This window comes from Triturus cristatus, chromosome 6, assembly GCF_964204655.1.
Source record: "Triturus cristatus chromosome 6, aTriCri1.1, whole genome shotgun sequence".
Lineage (NCBI taxonomy): Eukaryota > Metazoa > Chordata > Amphibia > Caudata > Salamandridae > Triturus > Triturus cristatus.
In genome coordinates, this window is record NC_140589.1 from 1,099,989,729 (window position 1) to 1,100,012,793 (window position 23,065).

Genomic DNA, 23,065 nt, shown 5'->3' on the forward strand with positions numbered 1-23,065 from the left:
ACTCCGGCCTAATGGTTAAGGTCTTAGACTCTTTCTCTTGCCCAATGTTTAAGGTCTTTATTCTTACTCTGGCTTAATGGTTAAAGTCTTAACTCTTACTCTGGCCTAATAGCTAAGGTCTTAACTCTTACTCTGGCCTAATAGCTAAGGTCTTAGACTCGTACTCTGGCCTAATGGTTAAGGTCTTAGCTCTTACTCTGGCCTAATAGCTAAGCTCTTAGACTCATACTCTGGCCTAATAGCTAAGGTCTTAACTCTTAGTCTGGCCTAATAGCTAAGGTCTTAGACTCGTACTCTGGTCTAATGGTTAGGATCTTAACTCTTACTCTGGCCTAATAGCTAAGGTCTTAGACTCGTACTCTGGCCTACTGGTTAAGGTCTTAACTCTTACTCAGGCCTACTAGTTAAGGTCTTAACTCTTACTCCGGCCTAATAGCTAAGGTCTTAGACTCGTACTCTGGTCTAATGGTTAAGGTCTTAACTCATACTCTGGCCTACTGGTTAAGGTCTTAACTCTTACTCTGGCCTAATAGCTAAGGTCTTAGACTCGTACTATGGCCTACAGGTTAAGGTCTTAACTCTTACTCTGGCCTACTGGTTAAGGTCTTAATTCTTACTCTGGCCTAATAGCTAAGGTCTTAACTCTTACTCTGGCCTAATAGCTAAGGTCTAAGACTCGTACTATGGCCTACAGGTTAAGGTCTTAACTCTTACTCTGGCCTACTGGTTAAGGTCTTAATTCTTACTCTGGCCTAATAGCTAAGGTCTTAACTCTTACTCTGGCCTAATAGCTAAGGTCTTCGACTCGTACTTTGGCATACAGGTTAGGTCTTAACTCTTACTCTGGCCTACTGGTTAAGGTCTTAACTCTTACTCTGGCCTAATAGCTAAGGTCTTAGACTCGTACTCTGGCCTAATAGCTAAGGTCATAACTCTTAGTCTGGCCTAATAGCTAAGGTCTTAGACTCGTACTCTGGCCTAATAGCTAAGGTGTTAGACTCGTACTCTGGCCTAATGGTTAAGGTCTTAACTCTTACTCTGGCCTAATAGCTAAGGTCTTAGACTCGTACTATGGCCTACAGGTTAAGGTCTTAACTCTTACTCTGGCCTACTGGTTAAGGTCTTAACTCTTACTCTGGCCTAATAGCTAAGGTCTTAGACTCGTACTCTGGCCTACTGGTTCAGGTCTTAACTCTTGCTCTGGCCTAATAGCTAAAGTCTTAGACTCGTACTCTGGCCTAATGGTTAAGGTCTTAACTCTTACTCTGGCCTAATAGCTAAGGTCTTAGACTCGTACTCTGGCCCAATAGCTAAGGTCTTAGACTCATACACTGGCCTAATGGTTAAGGTCTTAATTCTTACTCTGGCCTAATAGCTAAGGTCTTAGACTCGTACTCTGGCCTTCAGGTTAAGGTCTTAACTCTTACTCTGGCCTACTGGTTAAGGTCTTAACTCTTACTCTGGCCTAATAGCTAAGGTCTTAACTCTTACTCTGGCCTATTAGCCAAGGTCTTAGACTCATAGTATGGCCTACAGGTTTAGGTCTTAACTCCTACTCTGGCCTACAGGTTAAGGTCTTAACTCTTACTCTGGCCTACTGGTTAAGGTCTTAACTCTTACTCTAGCCTGATAGCTAAGTTCTTAACTCTTACTCTGGCCTAATAGCTAAGGTCTTATACTCGTACTATGGCCTAATGGTTAAGGTCTTAACTCTTACTCTGGCCCAATAGCTAAGGTCTTAACTCTTACTCTGGCCTAATAGCTAAGGTCTTAGACTCGTACTCTGGACTAATGGTTAAGGTCTTAACTCTTACTCTGGCCTACTGGTTAAGGTCTTAACTCTTACTCTGGCCTAATAGCTAACGTCTTAGACTCGTACTCTGGCCTAATGGTTAAGGTCTTAACTCTTACTCTGGCATAATAGCTAAGGTCTTAACTCTTACTCTGGCTAAATAGCTAAGGTCTTAGACTCATACTCTGGCTTAATGGTTAAGGTCTTAACTCATACTCTGGCCTAATAGCTGAGGTCTTAACTCTTACTCTGGCCTAATAGCTAAGGTCTTAGACTCGTACTATGGCCTACAGGTTAAGGTCTTAACTCTTACTCTGGCCTACAGGTTAAGTTCTTAACTCTTACTCTGGCCTGCTGGTTAAGGTCTTAACTTTTACTCTGGCCTAATAGCTAAGGTCTTAGACTCGTACTATGGCCTACAGGTTAAGGTCTTAACTCTTACTCTGGCCTACTGGTTAAGGTCTTAACTCTTACTCTGGCCTAACAGCTAAGGTCTTAGACTCGTACTCTGGCCTACAGATTAAGGTCTTAACTCTTACTCTGGCCTAATAGCTAAGGTCTTAGACTCATACTCTGGCCTTATGGTTAAGGTCTTAATTCTTACTCTGGCCTAATGGTTAAGGTATTAACTCTTACTCTGGCCTACTGGTTAAGGTCTTAACTCTTACTCTGGCCTAATAGCCAAGGTCTTAACTCTTACTCTGGCCTAATAGCTAAGGTCTTAGACTCGTACTATGGCCTACAGGTTAAGGTCTTAACTCTCACTCTCGCCTTCTGGTTAAGGTCTTAACTCTTACTCTGGCCTAATAGCTAAGGTCTTAACTCTTACTCTGGCCTAATAGCTTAGGTCTTAGACTCGTACTCTGGCCTAATGGTTAAGATCTTAACTCTTACTCTGGCCTAATAGCTAAGGTCTTAACTCTTACTCTGGCCTAATAGCTAAGGTCTTAGACCCATACTCTGGCCTACAGGTTAAGGTTTTAACTCTTACTCTGGCCTACTGGTTAAGGTCTTAAATCTTACTCTGGCCTAATAGCTAAGGTCTTAGACTCGTACTATGGCCTACAGGTTAAGGTCTTAACTCTTACTCTGGCCTACTGGTTAAGGTATTAGCTCTTACTCTGGCCTAATAGCTAAGGTCTTAACTCTTACTCTGGCCTAATAGCTAAGGTCTTAGACTCATAGTATGGCCTACAGGTTTAGGTCTTAAGTCCTACTCTGGCCTACAGGTTAAGGTCTTAACTCTTACTCTGGCCTACTGGTTAAGGTCTTAACTCGTACTCTGGCCTAATAGCAAAGGTCTTAGAATCGTACTCTGGACTAATGGTTAAGAACTTAACTCTTACTCTGGCCTAATAGCTAAGGTCTTAGACTCGTACTCTGGCCTAATGGTTAAGGTCTTCACTCTTACTCTGGCCCAATAGCTAAGGTCTTAACTCTTTATCTGGCCTAATAGCTAAGGTCTTAGGCTCGTACTCTGGACTAATGGTTAAGGTCTTAACTCTTGCTCTGGCCTACTGGTTAAGGTCTTAAGTTTTACTCTGGCCTAATAGCTAAGGTCTTAGACTCGTACTCTGGCCTAATGGTTAAGGTCTTAACTCTTATTCTGGCCTAATAGCTAAGGTCTTAACTCTTACTCTGGCATAATGGTTAAGGTCTTAACTCTTACTCTGGCCTAATAGCTAAGGTCTTAACTCTTACTCTGGCCTAATAGCTAAGGTCTTAGACTCGTACTCTGGACTAATGGTTAAGGTCTTAACTCTTACTCTGGCCTACTGGTTAAGGTCTTAACACTTACTCTGGCCTAATAGCTAAGGTCTTAGACTCAAACTCTGGCCTAATGGTTAAGGTCTTAACTCTTACTCTGGCCTAATGGTTAAGGTCTTAGACTCTTACTCTGACATAATGGTTAAGGTCTTAGACTCTTACTCCGGCCTAATGGTTAAGGTCTTAACTCTTACTCTGGCCTAATGGTTAAGGTCTTAGACTCTTAATCTGGCCTAATGGTAAAGGTCTTAACTCTTACTCTGGCCATACTCTTACTCTGGCCTAATGGTTAAGGTCTTAACTCTTACTCTGGCCTAATGGTTAAGGTCTTAGACTCTTACTCTGGCCTAATGGTTAAGGTCTTAGCTCTTACTCTGGCCTAATGGTTAAGGTCTTAGACTCTTTCTCTGGCCTAATGTTTAAGGTCTTTATTCTTACTCTGGCTTAATGGTTAACGTCTTAACTCTTACTCTGGCCTAATAGCTAAGGTCTTAACTCTTACTCTGGCCTAATAGCTACGGTCTTAGACTCGTACTCTGATCTAATGGTTAAGGTCTTAACTCTTTCTCTGGCCTACTGGTTAAGGTCTTAACTCTTACTCTGGCCTAATAGCTAAGGTCTTAGACTCGTACCCTGGTCTACTGGTTAAGGTCTTAACTCTTACTCTGGCCTACTGGTTAAGGTCTTAACTCTTACTCAGGCCTAATAGCTAAGGTCTTAGACTCGTACTCTGGTCTAATGGTTAAGGTCTTAACTCTTTCTCTGGCCTACTGGTTAAGGTCTTAACTCTTACTCTGGCCTAATAGCTAAGGTGTTAGATTCGTACTCTGGCCTACTGGTTAAGGTCTTAACTCTTACTCTGGCCGACTGGTTAAGGTCTTAACTCTTACTCTGGCCTAATAGCTAAGGTCTTAGACTCGTACTATGGCCTACAGGTTAAGGTCTTAACTCTTACTCTGGCCTACTGGTTAAGGTCTTAACTCTTACTCTGGCCTAATAGCTAAGGTCTTAACTCTTACTCTGGCATTATAGCTAAGGTCTTAGACTGATACTCTGGCTTAATGGTTAAGGTCTTAACTCTTACTCTGGCCTACTGGTTAAGGTCTTAACTCTTACTCTGGCCTAATAGCTAAGGTCTTAGACTCGTACTCTGGCCTAATGGTTAAGGTCTTAACTCTTACACTGGCCTACTGGTTAAGGTCTTAACTCTTACTCTGGCCTAATAGCTAAGGTCTTTGACTCGTACTCTGGCCTAATGGTTAAGGTCTTAACTCTTACTCTTGTCTACTGGTTAAGGTCTTAACTTTTACTCTGGCCTAATAGCTAAGGTCTTAATTCTTACTCTGGCCTAATAGCTAATGTCTTAGACTCGTACTTTGGCCTAATGGTTAAGGTCTTAACTCTTACTCTGGCCTAATAGCTAAGGTCTTAACTCTTGCTCTGGCCTAATAGCTAAGGTCTTAGACTCGTGCTATGGCCTACAGGTTAAGTTCTTAACTCTTACTCTGGCCTACTGGTTAAGGTCTTAACTCTTACTCTGGCCTAATAGCTAAGGTCTTAGACTCGTACTCTGGCCTAATGGTTAAGGTCTTAACTCTTACTCTGGCCTAATAGCTAAGGTCTTAACTCTTACTCTGGCCTAATAGCTAAGGTCTTAGACTGGTACTCTGGCCTAATGGTTAAGGTCTTAACTCTTACTCTGGCCTACTGGTTAAGGTCTTAACTCTTACTCTGGCCTAATAGCTAAGGTCTTAGACTCGTACTCTGGCCTAATGGTGAAGGTCTTAACTCTTACTCTGGCCTATTGGTTAAGGTCTTAACTCTTACTCTGGCCTAATAGCTAAGGTGTTAGACTCGTACTCTTGCCTAATGGTTAAGGTCTTAACTCTTACTCTGGCCTAATGGTTAAGGTCTTAACTCTTACTTTGGCCTAATAGCTAAGGTCTTAGACTCGTATTCTGGCCTAATGGTTAAGGTCTTAACTCTTACTCTGGCCTAATAGCTATAGTGTAAGACTCGTACTATGGCCTGATAGCTAAGGTCTTAGACTCGTACTCTGGCCTAATAGCTAAGGTCTTAACTCTTACTCTTGCCTAATAGCTAAGGTCTTAGACTCGTACTCTGGCCTAATAGCTAAGGTCTTAGACTCGTACTCTGGCCTAATAGCTAAGGTCTTAACTCTTACTCTGGCCTAATAGCTAAGGTCTTAGACTCGTATTCTGGCCTAATGGTTAAGGTCTTAACTCTTAAACTGGGCTACTGGTTAAGGTCTTAACTCTTACTCTGGCCTAATAGCTAAGGTCTTAGACTCGTACTCTGGCCTAATGGTTAAGGTCTTAACTCTCACTCTGGCCTACTGGTTAAGGTCTTAACTTTTACTCTGGCCTAACAGCTAAGGTCTTAACTCTTACTCTGGCCTAATAGCTAAGGTCTTAGACTCGTACTTTGGCCTAATGTTTAAGGTCTTAACTCTTACTCTGGCCTAATAGCTAAGGTCTTAACTCTTACTCTGGCCTAATAGCTAAGGTCTTAGACTCGTATTCTGGCCTAATGGGTAAGGTCTTAACTCTTACACTGGGCTACTGGTTAAGGTCTTAACTCTTACTCTGGCCTAATAGCTAAGGTCTTAGACTCGTACTCTGGCCTAATGGTTAAGGTCTTAACTCTCACTCTGGCCTACTGGTTAAGGTCTTAACTTTTACTCTGGCCTAATAGCTAAGGTCTTAACTCTTACTCTGGCCTAATAGCTAAGGTCTTAGACTCGTACTCTGGCCTAATGGTTAAAGTCTTAACTCTTACTCTGGCCTAATAGCTAAGGTCTTAACTCTTACTCTGGCCTAATAGCTAAGGTCTTAGACTGGTACTCTGGCCTAATGGTTAAGGTCTTAACTCTTACTCTGGCCTACTGGTTAAGGTCTTAACTCTTACTCTGGCCTAATAGCTAAGGTCTTAGACTCGTACTCTGGCCTAATGGTGAAGGGCTTAACTCTTACTCTGGCCAACTGGTTAAGGTCTTAACTCTTACTCTGGCCTAATAGCTAAGGTCTTAACTCTTACTCTGGCCTAATAGCTAAGGTCTTAGACTCGTACTATGGCCTACAGGTTAAGGTCTTAACTCTTACTCTGGCCTACTGCTTAAGGTCTTAACTCTTTTCTGGCCCAATAGCTAAGGTCTTAACTCTTACTCTGGCCTAATAGCTAAGGTCTTAACTCTTACTCTGGCCTACTGGATAAGGTCTTAACTCTTACTCTGGCCTAATAGCTAAGGTCTTAGACTCGTACTCTGGCCTAATGGTTAAGGTCTTAACTCTTACACTGGCCTAATAGCTAAGGTCTTAGACTCGTACTCTGGCCTAATGGTTAAGGTCTTAACTCTTACTCTGGCCTAATAGCTAAGGTCTTAACTCTTACTCTGGCCTAATAGCTAAGGTCTTAGACTGGTACTCTGGCCTAATGGTTAAGGTCTTAACTCTTACTCTGGCCTACTGGTTAAGGTCTTAACTCTTACTCTGGCCTAATAGCTAAGGTCTTAGACTCGTACTCTGGCCTAATGGTGAAGGGCTTAACTCTTACTCTGGCCAACTGGTTAAGGTCTTAACTCTTACTCTGGCCTAATAGCTAAGGTCTTAACCCTTACTCTGGCCTAATAGCTAAGGTCTTAGACTCGTACTCTGGCCTACAGGTTAAGGTCTTAACTCTTACTCTGGAATACAGGTTAAGGTCTTAACTCTTACTCTGGCCTACTGGTTAAGGTCTTAACTCTTACTCTGGCCTAATAGCTAAGGTCTTAGACTCGTAGTATGGCCTACAGGTTAAGGTCTTAACTCTTACTCTGGCCTACTGGTTAAGGTCTTAACTCTTACTCTGGCCTAACAGCTAAGGTCTTAGACTCGTACTCTGGCCTACAGGTTAAGGTCTTAACTCTTACTCTGGCCTAATAGCTAAGGTCTTAGACTCATACTCTGGCCTAATAGCTAAGGTCTTTGACTCGTACTCTGGCCTAATGGTTAAGGTCTTAACTCTTACTCTTGTCTACTGGTTAAGGTCTTAACTTTTACTCTGGCCTAATAGCTAAGGTCTTAATTCTTACTCTGGCCTAATAGCTAATGTCTTAGACTCGTACTTTGGCCTAATGGTTAAGGTCTTAACTCTTACTCTGGCCTAATAGCTAAGGTCTTAACTCTTACTCTGGCCTAATAGCTAAGGTCTTAGACTCGTGCTATGGCCTACAGGTTAAGTTCTTAACTCTTACTCTGGCCTACTGGTTAAGGTCTTAACTCTTACTCTGGCCTAATAGCTAAGGTCTTAGACTCGTACTCTGGCCTAATGGTTAAGGTCTTAACTCTTACTCTGGCCTAATAGCTAAGGTCTTAACTCTTACTCTGGCCTAATAGCTAAGGTCTTAGACTCGTATTCTGGCCTAATGGGTAAGGTCTTAACTCTTACACTGGGCTACTGGTTAAGGTCTTAACTCTTACTCTGGCCTAATAGCTAAGGTCTTAGACTCGTACTCTGGCCTAATGGTTAAGGTCTTAACTCTCACTCTGGCCTACTGGTTAAGGTCTTAACTTTTACTCTGGCCTAATAGCTAAGGTCTTAACTCTTACTCTGGCCTAATAGCTAAGGTCTTAGACTCGTACTCTGGCCTAATGGTTAAAGTCTTAACTCTTACTCTGGCCTAATAGCTAAGGTCTTAACTCTTACTCTGGCCTAATAGCTAAGGTCTTAGACTGGTACTCTGGGCTAATGGTTAAGGTCTTAACTCTTACTCTGGCCTACTGGTTAAGGTCTTAACTCTTACTCTGGCCTAATAGCTAAGGTCTTAGACTCGTACTCTGGCCTAATGGTGAAGGGCTTAACTCTTACTCTGGCCAACTGGTTAAGGTCTTAACTCTTACTCTGGCCTAATAGCTAAGGTCTTAACTCTTACTCTGGCCTAATAGCTAAGGTCTTAGACTCGTACTATGGCCTACAGGTTAAGGTCTTAACTCTTACTCTGGCCTACTGCTTAAGGTCTTAACTCTTTTCTGGCCTAATAGCTAAGGTCTTAACTCTTACTCTGGCCTAATAGCTAAGGTCTTAACTCTTACTCTGGCCTACTGGATAAGGTCTTAACTCTTACTCTGGCCTAATAGCTAAGGTCTTAGACTCGTACTCTGGCCTAATGGTTAAGGTCTTAACTCTTACTCTGGCCTAATAGCTAAGGTCTTAGACTCGTACTCTGGCCTAATGGTTAAGGTCTTAACTCTTACTCTGGCCTAATAGCTAAGGTCTTAACTCTTACTCTGGCCTAATAGCTAAGGTCTTAGACTGGTACTCTGGCCTAATGGTTAAGGTCTTAACTCTTACTCTGGCCTACTGGTTAAGGTCTTAACTCTTACTCTGGCCTAATAGCTAAGGTCTTAGACTCGTACTCTGGCCTAATGGTGAAGGGCTTAACTCTTACTCTGGCCAACTGGTTAAGGTCTTAACTTTTACTCTGGCCTAATAGCTAAGGTCTTAACCCTTACTCTGGCCTAATAGCTAAGGTCTTAGACTCGTACTCTGGCCTACAGGTTAAGGTCTTAACTCTTACTCTGGACTACAGGTTAAGGTCTTAACTCTTACTCTGGCCTACTGGTTAAGGTCTTAACTCTTACTCTGGCCTAATAGCTAAGGTCTTAGACTCGTAGTATGGCCTACAGGTTAAGGTCTTAACTCTTACTCTGGCCTGCTGGTTAAGGTCTTATCTCTTACTCTGGCCTAACAGCTAAGGTCTTAGACTCGTACTCTGGCCTACAGGTTAAGGTCTTAACTCTTACTCTGGCCTAATAGCTAAGGTCTTAGACTCATACTCTGGCCTTATGGTTAAGGTCTTAACTCTTACTCTGGCCTAATGGTTAAGGTATTAACTCTTACTCTGGCCTACTGGTTAGGGTCTTAACTCTTACTCTGGCCTAATAGCCAAGGTCTTAACTCTTACTCTGGCCTAATAGCTAAGGTCTTAGACTCATACTATGGCCTACAGGTTAAGGTCTTAACTCTCACTCTCGCCTACTGGTTAAGGTCTTAACTCTTACTCTGGCCTAATAGCTAAGGTCTTAACTCTTACTCTGGCCTAATAGCTTAGGTCTTAGACTCGTACTCTGGCCTAATGGTTAAGGTCTTAACTCTTACTCTAGCCTAATAGCTAAGGTCTTAACTCTTACTCTGGCCTAATAGCTATGGTCTTAGACTCGTACTCTGGCCTACAGGTTAAGGTTTTAACTCTTACTCTGGCCTACTGGTTAAGGTCTTAACTCTTACTCTGGCCTAATAGCTAAGGTCTTAGACTCGTACTATGGCCTACAGGTTTAGGTCTTAACTCCTACTCTGGCCTACAGGTTAAGGTCTTAACTCTTACTCTGGCCTACTGGTTAAGGTCTTAACTCGTACTCTGGCCTCATAGCTAAGGTCTTAACTCTTACTCAGGCCTAATAGCTAAGGTCCTAATTCTTACTCTGGCCTAATAGCTAAGGTCTTAGACTCGTACTTTGGCCTAATGGTTAAGGTCTTAACTCTTACTCTGGCCTAATAGCTAAGGTCTTAGACTCGTACTCTGGCCTAATGGTTAAAGTCTTCACTCTTACTCTGGCCTAATAGCTAAGGTCTTAACTCTTTCTCTGGCCTAATAGCTAAGGTCTTAGACTCGTACTCTGGACTAATGGTTAAGGTCTTAACTCTTACTCTGGCCTACTGGTTAAGGTCTTAACTCTTACTCTGGCCTTATAGCTATGGTCTTAGACTCGTACTCTGGCCTAATGGTTAAGGTTTTAACTCTTACTCTGGCCTACTGGTTAAGGTCTTAACTCTTACTCTGGCCTAATAGCTAAGGTCTTAGACTCGTACTCTGGCCTAATGGTGAAGGTCTTAACTCTTACTCTGGCCTATTGGTTAAGGTCTTAACTCTTACTCTGGCCTAATAGCTAAGGTGTTAGACTCGTACTCTTGCCTAATGGTTAAGGTCTTAACTCTTACTCTGGCCTAATGGTTAAGGTCTTAACTCTTACTTTGGCCTAATAGCTAAGGTCTTAAACTCGTATTCTGGCCTAATGGTTAAGGTCTTAACTCTTACTCTGGCCTAATAGCTATAGTGTAAGACTCGTACTATGGCCTGATAGCTAAGGTCTTAGACTCGTACTCTGGCCTAATAGCTAAGGTCTTAACTCTTACTCTGGCCTAATAGCTAAGGTCTTAGACTCGTACTCTGGCCTAATAGCTAAGGTCTTAGACTCGTACTCTGGCCTAATAGCTAAGGTCTTAACTCTTACTCTGGCCTAATAGCTAAGGTCTTAGACTCGTATTCTGGCCTAATGGTTAAGGTCTTAACTCTTACACTGGGCTACTGGTTAAGGTCTTAACTCTTACTCTGGCCTAATAGCTAAGGTCTTAGACTCGTACTCTGGCCTAATGGTTAAGGTCTTAACTCTCACTCTGGCCTACTGGTTAAGGTCTTAACTTTTACTCTGGCCTAACAGCTAAGGTCTTAACTCTTACTCTGGCCTAATAGCTAAGGTCTTAGACTCGTACTTTGGCCTAATGGTTAAGGTCTTAACTCTTACTCTGGCCTAATAGCTAAGGTCTTAACTCTTACTCTGGCCTAATAGCTAAGGTCTTAGACTCGTATTCTGGCCTAATGGGTAAGGTCTTAACTCTTACACTGGGCTACTGGTTAAGGTCTTAACTCTTACTCTGGCCTAATAGCTAAGGTCTTAGACTCGTACTCTGGCCTAATGGTTAAGGTCTTAACTCTCACTCTGGCCTACTGGTTAAGGTCTTAACTTTTACTCTGGCCTAATAGCTAAGGTCTTAACTCTTACTCTGGCCTACAGGTTAAGGTTTTAACTCTTACTCTGGCCTACTGGTTAAGGTCTTAACTCTTACTCTGGCCTAATAGCTAAGGTCTTAGACTCGTACTATGGCCTACAGGTTTAGGTCTTAACTCCTACTCTGGCCTACAGGTTAAGGTCTTAACTCTTACTCTGGCCTACTGGTTAAGGTCTTAACTCGTACTCTGGCCTCATAGCTAAGGTCTTAACTCTTACTCAGGCCTAATAGCTAAGGTCCTAATTCTTACTCTGGCCTAATAGCTAAGGTCTTAGACTCGTACTTTGGCCTAATGGTTAAGGTCTTAACTCTTACTCTGGCCTAATAGCTAAGGTCTTAGACTCGTACTCTGGCCTAATGGTTAAAGTCTTCACTCTTACTCTGGCCCAATAGCTAAGGTCTTAACTCTTTCTCTGGCCTAATAGCTAAGGTCTTAGACTCGTACTCTGGACTAATGGTTAAGGTCTTAACTCTTACTCTGGCCTACTGGTTAAGGTTTTAACTCTTACTCTGGCCTTATAGCTATGGTCTTAGACTCGTACTCTGGCCTAATGGTTAAGGTTTTAACTCTTACTCTGGCCTACTGGTTAAGGTCTTAACTCTTACTCTGGCCTAATAGCTAAGGTCTTAGACTCGTACTCTGGCCTAATGGTGAAGGTCTTAACTCTTACTCTGGCCTATTGGTTAAGGTCTTAACTCTTACTCTGGCCTAATAGCTAAGGTGTTAGACTCGTACTCTTGCCTAATGGTTAAGGTCTTAACTCTTACTCTGGCCTAATGGTTAAGGTCTTAACTCTTACTTTGGCCTAATAGCTAAGGTCTTAAACTCGTATTCTGGCCTAATGGTTAAGGTCTTAACTCTTACTCTGGCCTAATAGCTATAGTGTAAGACTCGTACTATGGCCTGATAGCTAAGGTCTTAGACTCGTACTCTGGCCTAATAGCTAAGGTCTTAACTCTTACTCTGGCCTAATAGCTAAGGTCTTAGACTCGTACTCTGGCCTAATAGCTAAGGTCTTAGACTCGTACTCTGGCCTAATAGCTAAGGTCTTAACTCTTACTCTGGCCTAATAGCTAAGGTCTTAGACTCGTATTCTGGCCTAATGGTTAAGGTCTTAACTCTTACACTGGGCTACTGGTTAAGGTCTTAACTCTTACTCTGGCCTAATAGCTAAGGTCTTAGACTCGTACTCTGGCCTAATGGTTAAGGTCTTAACTCTCACTCTGGCCTACTGGTTAAGGTCTTAACTTTTACTCTGGCCTAACAGCTAAGGTCTTAACTCTTACTCTGGCCTAATAGCTAAGGTCTTAGACTCGTACTTTGGCCTAATGGTTAAGGTCTTAACTCTTACTCTGGCCTAATAGCTAAGGTCTTAACTCTTACTCTGGCCTAATAGCTAAGGTCTTAGACTCGTATTCTGGCCTAATGGGTAAGGTCTTAACTCTTACACTGGGCTACTGGTTAAGGTCTTAACTCTTACTCTGGCCTAATAGCTAAGGTCTTAGACTCGTACTCTGGCCTAATGGTTAAGGTCTTAACTCTCACTCTGGCCTACTGGTTAAGGTCTTAACTTTTACTCTGGCCTAATAGCTAAGGTCTTAACTCTTACTCTGGCCTAATAGCTAAGGTCTTAGACTCGTACTCTGGCCTAATGGTTAAAGTCTTAACTCTTACTCTGGCCTAATAGCTAAGGTCTTAACTCTTACTCTGGCCTAATAGCTAAGGTCTTAGACTGGTACTCTGGCCTAATGGTTAAGGTCTTAACTCTTACTCTGGCCTACTGGTTAAGGTCTTAACTCTTACTCTGGCCTAATAGCTAAGGTCTTAGACTCGTACTCTGGCCTAATGGTGAAGGGCTTAACTCTTACTCTGGCCAACTGGTTAAGGTCTTAACTCTTACTCTGGCCTAATAGCTAAGGTCTTAACTCTTACTCTGGCCTAATAGCTAAGGTCTTAGACTCGTACTATGGCCTACAGGTTAAGGTCTTAACTCTTACTCTGGCCTACTGCTTAAGGTCTTAACTCTTTTCTGGCCTAATAGCTAAGGTCTTAACTCTTACTCTGGCCTAATAGCTAAGGTCTTAACTCTTACTCTGGCCTACTGGATAAGGTCTTAACTCTTACTCTGGCCTAATAGCTAAGGTCTTAGACTCGTATTCTGGCCTAATGGTTAAGGTCTTAACTCTTACTCTGGCCTAATAGCTAAGGTCTTAGACTCGTACTCTGGCCTAATGGTTAAGGTCTTAACTCTTACTCTGGCCTAATAGCTAAGGTCTTAACTCTTACTCTGGCCTAATAGCTAAGGTCTTAGACTGGTACTCTGGCCTAATGGTGAAGGGCTTAACTCTTACTCTGGCCAACTGGTTAAGGTCTTAACTCTTACTCTGGCCTAATAGCTAAGGTCTTAACCCTTACTCTGGCCTAATAGCTAAGGTCTTAGACTCGTACTCTGGCCTACAGGTTAAGGTCTTAACTCTTACTCTGGACTACAGGTTAAGGTCTTAACTCTTACTCTGGCCTACTGGTTAAGGTCTTAACTCTTACTCTGGCCTAATAGCTAAGGTCTTAGACTCGTAGTATGGCCTACAGGTTAAGGTCTTAACTCTTACTCTGGCCTGCTGGTTAAGGTCTTAACTCTTACTCTGGCCTAACAGCTAAGGTCTTAGACTCGTACTCTGGCCTACAGGTTAAGGTCTTAACTCTTACTCTGGCCTAATAGCTAAGGTCTTAGACTCATACTATGGCCTACAGGTTAAGGTCTTAACTCTCACTCTCGCCTACTGGTTAAGGTCTTAACTCTTACTCTGGCCTAATAGCTAAGGTCTTAACTCTTACTCTGGCCTAATAGCTTAGGTCTTAGACTCGTACTCTGGCCTAATGGTTAAGGTCTTAACTCTTACTCTAGCCTAATAGCTAAGGTCTTAACTCTTACTCTGGCCTAATAGCTATGGTCTTAGACTCGTACTCTGGCCTACAGGTTAAGGTTTTAACTCTTACTCTGGCCTACTGGTTAAGGTCTTAACTCTTACTCTGGCCTAATAGCTAAGGTCTTAGACTCGTACTATGGCCTACAGGTTTAGGTCTTAACTCCTACTCTGGCCTACAGGTTAAGGTCTTAACTCTTACTCTGGCCTACTGGTTAAGGTCTTAACTCGTACTCTGGCCTCATAGCTAAGGTCTTAACTCTTACTCAGGCCTAATAGCTAAGGTCCTAATTCTTACTCTGGCCTAATAGCTAAGGTCTTAGACTCGTACTTTGGCCTAATGGTTAAGGTCTTAACTCTTACTCTGGCCTAATAGCTAAGGTCTTAGACTCGTACTCTGGCCTAATGGTTAAAGTCTTCACTCTTACTCTGGCCCAATAGCTAGGGTCTTAACTCTTTCTCTGGCCTAATAGCTAAGGTCTTAGACTCGTACTCTGGACTAATGGTTAAGGTCTTAACTCTTACTCTGGCCTACTGGTTAAGGTCTTAACTCTTACTCTGGCCTTATAGCTAAGGTCTTAGACTCATACTCTGGCCTAATGGTTAAGGTCTTAACTCTTACTCTGGCCTAATAGCTAAGGTCTTAACTCTTACTCTGGCCTAATAGCTAAGGTCTTAGACTCGTACTCTGGCCTAATGGTGAAGGGCTTAACTCTTACTCTGGCCAACTGGTTAAGGTCTTAACTCTTACTCTGGCCTAATAGCTAAGGTCTTAACCCTTACTCTGGCCTAATAGCTAAGGTCTTAGACTCGTACTCTGGCCTACAGGTTAAGGTCTTAACTCTTACTCTGGACTACAGGTTAAGGTCTTAACTCTTACTCTGGCCTACTGGTTAAGGTCTTAACTCTTACTCTGGCCTAATAGCTAAGGTCTTAGACTCGTAGTATGGCCTACAGGTTAAGGTCTTAACTCTTACTCTGGCCTGCTGGTTAAGGTCTTAACTCTTACTCTGGCCTAACAGCTAAGGTCTTAGACTCGTACTCTGGCCTACAGGTTAAGGTCTTAACTCTTACTCTGGCCTAATAGCTAAGGTCTTAGACTCATACTCTGGCCTTATGGTTAAGGTCTTAATTCTTACTCTGGCCTAATGGTTAAGGTATTAACTCTTACTCTGGCCTACTGGTTAAGGTCTTAACTCTTACTCTGGCCTAATAGCCAAGGTCTTAACTCTTACTCTGGCCTAATAGCTAAGGTCTTAGACTCATACTATGGCCTACAGGTTAAGGTCTTAACTCTCACTCTCGCCTACTGGTTAAGGTCTTAACTCTTACTCTGGCCTAATAGCTAAGGTCTTAACTCTTACTCTGGCCTAATAGCTTAGGTCTTAGACTCGTACTCTGGCCTAATGGTTAAGGTCTTAACTCTTACTCTAGCCTAATAGCTAAGGTCTTAACTCTTACTCTGGCCTAATAGCTATGGTCTTAGACTCGTACTCTGGCCTACAGGTTAAGGTTTTAACTCTTACTCTGGCCTACTGGTTAAGGTCTTAACTCTTACTCTGGCCTAATAGCTAAGGTCTTAGACTCGTACTATGGCCTACAGGTTTAGGTCTTAACTCCTACTCTGGCCTACAGGTTAAGGTCTTAACTCTTACTCTGGCCTACTGGTTAAGGTCTTAACTCGTACTCTGGCCTCATAGCTAAGGTCTTAACTCTTACTCAGGCCTAATAGCTAAGGTCCTAATTCTTACTCTGGCCTAATAGCTAAGGTCTTAGACTCGTACTTTGGCCTAATGGTTAAGGTCTTAACTCTTACTCTGGCCTAATAGCTAAGGTCTTAGACTCGTACTCTGGCCTAATGGTTAAAGTCTTCACTCTTACTCTGGCCCAATAGCTAGGGTCTTAACTCTTTCTCTGGCCTAATAGCTAAGGTCTTAGACTCGTACTCTGGACTAATGGTTAAGGTCTTAACTCTTACTCTGGCCTACTGGTTAAGGTCTTAACTCTTACTCTGGCCTTATAGCTAAGGTCTTAGACTCATACTCTGGCCTAATGGTTAAGGTCTTAACTCTTACTCTGGCCTAATAGCTAAGGTCTTAACTCTTACTCTGGCATAATGGTTAAGGTCTTAACTCTTACTCTGGCCTAATGGTTAAGGTCTTAGCTCTTACTCCGGCCTAATGGTTAAGGTCTTAGACTCTTTCTCTGGCCTAATGTTTAAGGTCTTTATTCTTACTCTGGCTTAATGGTTAACGTCTTAACTCTTACTCTGGCCTAATAGCTAAGGTCTTAACTCTTACTCTGGCCTAATAGCTAAGGTCTTAGACTCGTACTCTGGCCTACTGGTTAAGGTCTTAACTCTTACTCTGGCCTACTGGTTAAGGTCTTAACTCTTACTCTGGCCTAATAGCTAAGGTCTTAGACTCGTACTCCGGTCTAATGGTTAAGGTCTTAACTCTTTCTCTGGCCTACTGGTTAAGGTCTTAACTCTTACTCTGGCCTAATAGCTAAGGTGTTAGACTCGTACTGTGGCCTACTGGTTAAGGTCTTAACTCTTACTCTGGCCGACTGGTTAAGGTCTTAACTCTTACTCTGGCCTAATAGCTAAGGTCTTAGACTCGTACTCTGGCCTAATGGTTAAGGTCTTAACTCTTACTCTGGCCTACTGGTTAAGGTCTTAACTCTTACTCTGGCCTACTGATTAAGGTCTTAACTCTCAGTCTGGCATAATAGCTCAGGTCTTAACACTTACTCTGGCCTGATAGCTAAGGTCTTAGACTCGTACGCTGGCGTAATGGTTAAGGTCTTAACTCTTACTCTGGCCTAATAGCTAAGGTCTTAACTCTTACTCTGGCTAAATAGCTAAGGTCTTAGACTCGTACTCTGGCTTAATGGTTACGGTCTTAACTCTTACTCTGGCCTAATAGCTAAGGTCTTAACTCTTACTCTGGCCTAATAGCTAAGGTCTTGGACTCGTACTCTGGCCTAATGGTTAAGGTCTTAACTCTTACTCTGGCCTACTGGTTAAGGTCTTAACTCTTACTCTGGCCTAATAGCTAAGGTCTAAGACTCCTACTATGGCCTACAGGTTAAGGTCTTAACTCTTACTCTGGCCTACAGGTTAAGGTCCTAACTCTTACTCTGGCCTAATAGCTAAGGTGTAAGACTCGTACTATGGCCTGATAGCTAAGGTCTTAGACTCGTACTCTGGCCAAATAGCTAAGGTCTTAACTCTTACTCTGGCCTAATAGCTAAGGTCTTAGCTCTTATTCTGGCCTAATAGCTAAGGTCTTAGACTCGTACTCTGGCCTAATAGCTAAGGTCTTAGACTCGTACTCTGGCCTAATAGCTAAGGTCTTAACTCTTACTCTGGCCTAATAGCTAAGGTCTTAACTCTTACTCTGGCCTAATAGCTAAGGTCTTAGACTCGTACTCTGGCCTAATGGTTAAGGTCTTAACTCTTACACTGGCCTACTGGTTAAGGTCTTAACTCTTACTCTGGCCTAATAGCTAAGGTCTTAGACTCGTACTCTGGCCTAATAGCTAAGGTCTTAACTCTTACTCTGGCCTAATAGCTGATTTCTTAACTCTTACTCTGGCCTAATAGCTAAGGTCTTAGACTCGTACTCTGGCCTAATAGCTAAGGTCTTAGACTCGTACTCTGGCCTAATAGCTAAGGTCTTAACTCTTACTCTGGCCTAATAGCTAAGGTCTTAACTCTTACTCTGGCCTAATAGCTAAGGTCTTAGACTCGTACTCTGGCCTAATAGCTAAGGTCTTAGACTCGTACTCTGGCCTAATGGTTAAGGTCTTAACTCTTACACTGGCCTACTGGTTAAGGTCTTAACTCTTACTCTGGCCTAATAGCTAAGGTCTTAACTCTTACTCTGGCATAATGGTTAAGGTCTTATCTCTTACTCTGGCCTAATGGTTAAGGTCTTAACTCTTACTCTGGCCTAATGGTTAAGGTCTTAGCTCTTACTCCGGCCTAATGGTTAAGGTCTTAGACTCTTTCTCTGGCCTAATGTTTAAGGTCTTTATTCTTACTCTGGCTTAATGGTTAACGTCTTAACTCTTACTCTGGCCTAATAGCTAAGGTCTTAACTCTTACTCTGGCCTACTAGCTAAGGTCTTAGACTCGTACTCTGGCCTACTGGTTAAGGTCTTAACTCTTACTCTGGCCTACTGGTTAAGGTCTTAACTCTTGCTCTGGCCTAATAGCTAAGGTCTTAGACTCCTACTCCGGTCTAATGGTTAAGGTCTTAACTCTTTCTCTGGCCTACTGGTTAAGGTCTTAACTCTTACTCTGGCCTAATAGCTAAGGTGTTAGACTCGTACTGTGGCCTACTGGTTAAGGTCTTAACTCTTACTCTGGCCGACTGGTTAAGGTCTTAACTCTTACTCTGGCCTAATAGCTAAGGTCTTAGACTTGTACTCTGGCCTAATGGTTAAGGTCTTAACTCTTACTCTGGCCTACTGGTTAAGGTCTTAACTCTTACTCTGGCCTACTGATTAAGGTCTTAACTCTCAGTCTGGCATAATAGCTCAGGTCTTAACACTTACTCTGGCCTAATATCTAAGGTCTTAGACTCGTACGCTGGCGTAATGGTTAAGGTCTTAACTCTTACTCTGGCCTAATAGCTAAGGTCTTAACTCTTACTCTGGCTAAATAGCTAAGGTCTTAGACTCGTACTCTGGCTTAATGGTTACGGTCTTAACTCTTACTCTGGCCTAATAGCTAAGGTCTTAACTCTTACTCTGGCCAAATAGCTAAGGTCTTGGACTCGTACTCTGGCCTAATGGTTAAGGTCTTAACTCTTACTCTGGCCTACTGGTTAAGGTCTTAACTCTTACTCTGGCCTACAGGTTAAGGTCCTAACTCTTACTCTGGCCTAATAGCTAAGGTGTAAGACTCGTACTCTGGCCTAATAGCTAAGGTCTTAGACTCGTACTCTGGCCTAATAGCTAAGGTCTTAACTCTTACTCTGGCCTAATAGCTAAGGTCTTAACTCTTACTCTGGCCTAATAGCTAAGGTCTTAGACTCGTACTCTGGCCTAATAGCTAAGGTCTTAGACTCGTACTCTGGCCTAATGGTTAAGGTCTTAACTCTTACACTGGCCTACTGGTTAAGGTCTTAACTCTTACTCTGGCCTAATAGCTAAGGTCTTAGACTCGTACTCTGGCCTAATAGCTAAGGTCTTAACTCTTACTCTGGCCTAATAGCTGAGGTCTTAACTCTTACTCTGGCCTAATAGCTAAGGTCTTAGACTCGTACTCTGGCCTAATAGCTAAGGTCTTAGACTCGTACTCTGGCCTAATAGCTAAGGTCTTAACTCTTACTCTGGCCTAATAGCTAAGGTCTTAGACTCGTACTATGGCCTAATAGCTAAGGTCTTAGACTCGTACTCTGGCCTAATGGTTAAGGTCTTAACTCTTACACTGGCCTACTGGTTAAGGTCTTAACTCTTACTCTGGCCTAATAGCTAAGGTCTTAGACTCGTACTCTGGCCTAATAGCTAAGGTCTTAACTCTTACTCTGGCCTAATAGCTAAGGTCTTAACTCTTACTCTGGCCTAATAGCTAAGGTCTTAGACTCGTACTCTGGCCTAATAGCTAAGGTCTTAGACTCGTACTCTGGCCTAATGGTTAAGGTCTTAACTCTTACACTGGCCTACTGGTTAAGGTCTTAACTCTTACTCTGGCCTAATAGCTAAGGTCTTAGACTTGTACTCTGGCCTAATGGTTAAGGTCTTAACTCTTACACTGGCCTACTGGTTAAGGTCTTAACTCTTACTCTGGCCTAATAGCTAAGGTCTTAGACTCGTACTCTGGCCTAATAGTTAAGGTCTTAACTCTTACTCTGGCCTACTGGTTAAGGTCTTAACTTTTACTCTGGCCTAATAGCTAAGGTCTTAACTCTTACTCTGGCCTAATAGCTAAGGTCTTAGACTCGTACTTTGGCCGAATGGTTAAGGTCTTAACTCTTACTCTGGCCTAATAGCTAAGGTCTTAACTCTTACTCTGGCCTAATAGCTAAGGTCTGAGACTTGTACTATGGCCTACAGGTTAAGTTCTTAACTCTTACTCTTGCCTACTGGTTAAGGTCTTAACTCTTACTCTGGCCTAATAGCTAAGGTCTTAGACTCGTACTCTGGCCTAATGGTTAAGGTCTTAACTCTTACTCTGGCCTAATAGCTAAAGTCTTAACTCTTACTCTGGCCTAATAGCTAAGGTCTTAGACTGGTACTCTGGCCTAATGGTTAAGGTCTTAACTCTTACTCTGGCCTAATAGCTAAGGTCTTAGACTCATACTCTGGCCTAATTGTTAGGGTCTTAACTCTTACACTGGCCTACTGGTTAAGGTCTTAACTCTTACTCTGGCCTAATAGCTAAGGTCTTAGACTCGTACTCTGGCCTAATGGTTAAGGTCTTAACTCTTACTCTTGTCTACTGGTTAAGGTCTTAACTTTTACTCTGGCCTAATAGCTAAGGTCTTAATTCTTACTCTGGCCTAATAGCTAAGGTCTTAGACTCGTACTTTGGCCTAATGGTTAAGGTCTTAACTCTTACTCTGGCATAATAGCTAAGGTCCTAACTCTTATGCTGGCCTAATAGCTAAGGTCTTAGACTCGTACTATGGCCTACAGGTTAAGTTCTTAACTCTTACTCTGGCCTACTGGTTAAGGTCTTAACTCTTACTCTGGCCTAATAGCTAAGGTCTTAGACTCGTACTCTGGCCTAATGGTTAAGGTCTTAACTCTTACTCTAGCCTAATAGCTAAGGTCTTAACTCTTACTCTGGCCTAATAGCTAAGGTCTTAGACTGGTACTCTGGCCTAATGGTTAAGGTCTTAACTCTTACTTTGGCCTACTGGTTAAGGTCTTAACTCTTACTCTGGCCTTATAGCTAAGGTCTTAGACTCGTACTCTGGCCTAATGGTGAAGGTCTTAACTCTTACTCTGGCCTATTGGTTAAGGTCTAAACTCTTACTCTGGCCTAATAGCTACGGTCTTAACTCTTACTCTGGCCTAATAGCTAAGGTCTTAGACTCGTACTCTTGCCTAATGGTTAAGGTCTTAACTCTTACTCTGGCCTAATGGTTAAGGTCTTAACTCTTACTCTGGCCTACTGGTTAAGGTCTTAACTCTTACTCTGGCCTAATAGCTAAGGTCTTAGACTCGTACTCTGGCCTAATGGTGAAGGGCTTAACTCTTACTCTGGCCAACTGGTTAAGGTCTTAACTCTTACTCTGGCCTAATAGCTAAGGTCTTAACTCTTACTCTGGCCTAATAGCTAAGGTCTTAGACTCGTACTATGGCCTACAGTTTAAGGTCTTAACTCTTACTCTGGCCTACTGCTTAAGGTCTTAACTCTTTTCTGGCCTAATAGCTAAGGTCTTAACTCTTACTCTGGCCTAATAGATAAGGTCTTAACTCTTACTCTGGCCTGCTGGATAAGGTCTTAACTCTTACTCTGGCCTAATAGCTAAGGTCTTAGACTTGTACTCTGGCCTAATGGTTAAGGTCTTAACTCTTACTCTGGCCTAATAGCTAAGGTCTTAGACTCGTACTCTGGCCTAATGGTTAAGGTCTTAACTCTTACTCTGGCCTAATAGCTAAGGTCTTAACTCTTACTCTGGCCTAATAGCTAAGGTCTTAGACTGGTACTCTGGCCTAATGGTTAAGGTCTTAACTCTTACTCTGGCCTACTGGTTAAGGTCTTAACTCTTACTCTGGCCTAATAGCTAAGGTCTTAGACTCGTACTCTGGCCTAATGGTGAAGGGCTTAACTCTTACTCTGGCCAACTGGTTAAGGTCTTAACTCTTACTCTGGCCTAATAGCTAAGGTCTTAACCCTTACTCTGGCCTAATAGCTAAGGTCTTAGACTCGTACTCTGGCCTACAGGTTAAGGTCTTAACTCTTACTCTGGACTACAGGTTAAGGTCTTAACTCTTACTCTGGCCTACTGGTTAACGTCTTAACTCTTACTCTGGCCTAATAGCTAAGGTCTTAGACTCGTAGTATGGCCTACAGGTTAAGGTCTTAACTCTTACTCTGGCCTGCTGGTTAAGGTCTTAACTCTTACTCTGGCCTAACAGCTAAGGTCTTAGACTCGTACTCTGGCCTACAGGTTAAGGTCTTAACTCTTACTCTGGCCTAATAGCTAAGGTCTTAGACTCATACTCTGGCCTTATGGTTAAGGTCTTAACTCTTACTCTGGCCTAATGGTTAAGGTATTAACTCTTTCTCTGGCCTACTGGTTAAGGTCTTAACTCTTACTCTGGCCTAATAGCCAAGGTCTTAACTCTTACTCTGGCCTAATAGCTAAGGTCTTAGACTCATACTATGGCCTACAGGTTAAGGTCTTAACTCTCACTCTCGCCTACTGGTTAAGGTCTTAACTCTTACTCTGGCCTAATAGCTAAGGTCTTAACTCTTACTCTGGCCTAATAGCTTAGGTCTTAGACTCGTACTCTGGCCTAATGGTTAAGGTCTTAACTCTTACTCTAGCCTAATAGCTAAGGTCTTAACTCTTACTCTGGCCTAATAGCTATGGTCTTAGACTCGTACTCTGGCCTACAGGTTAAGGTTTTAACTCTTACTCTGGCCTACTGGTTAAGGTCTTAACTCTTACTCTGGCCTAATAGCTAAGGTCTTAGACTCGTACTATGGCCTACAGGTTTAGGTCTTAACTCCTACTCTGGCCTACAGGTTAAGGTCTTAACTCTTACTCT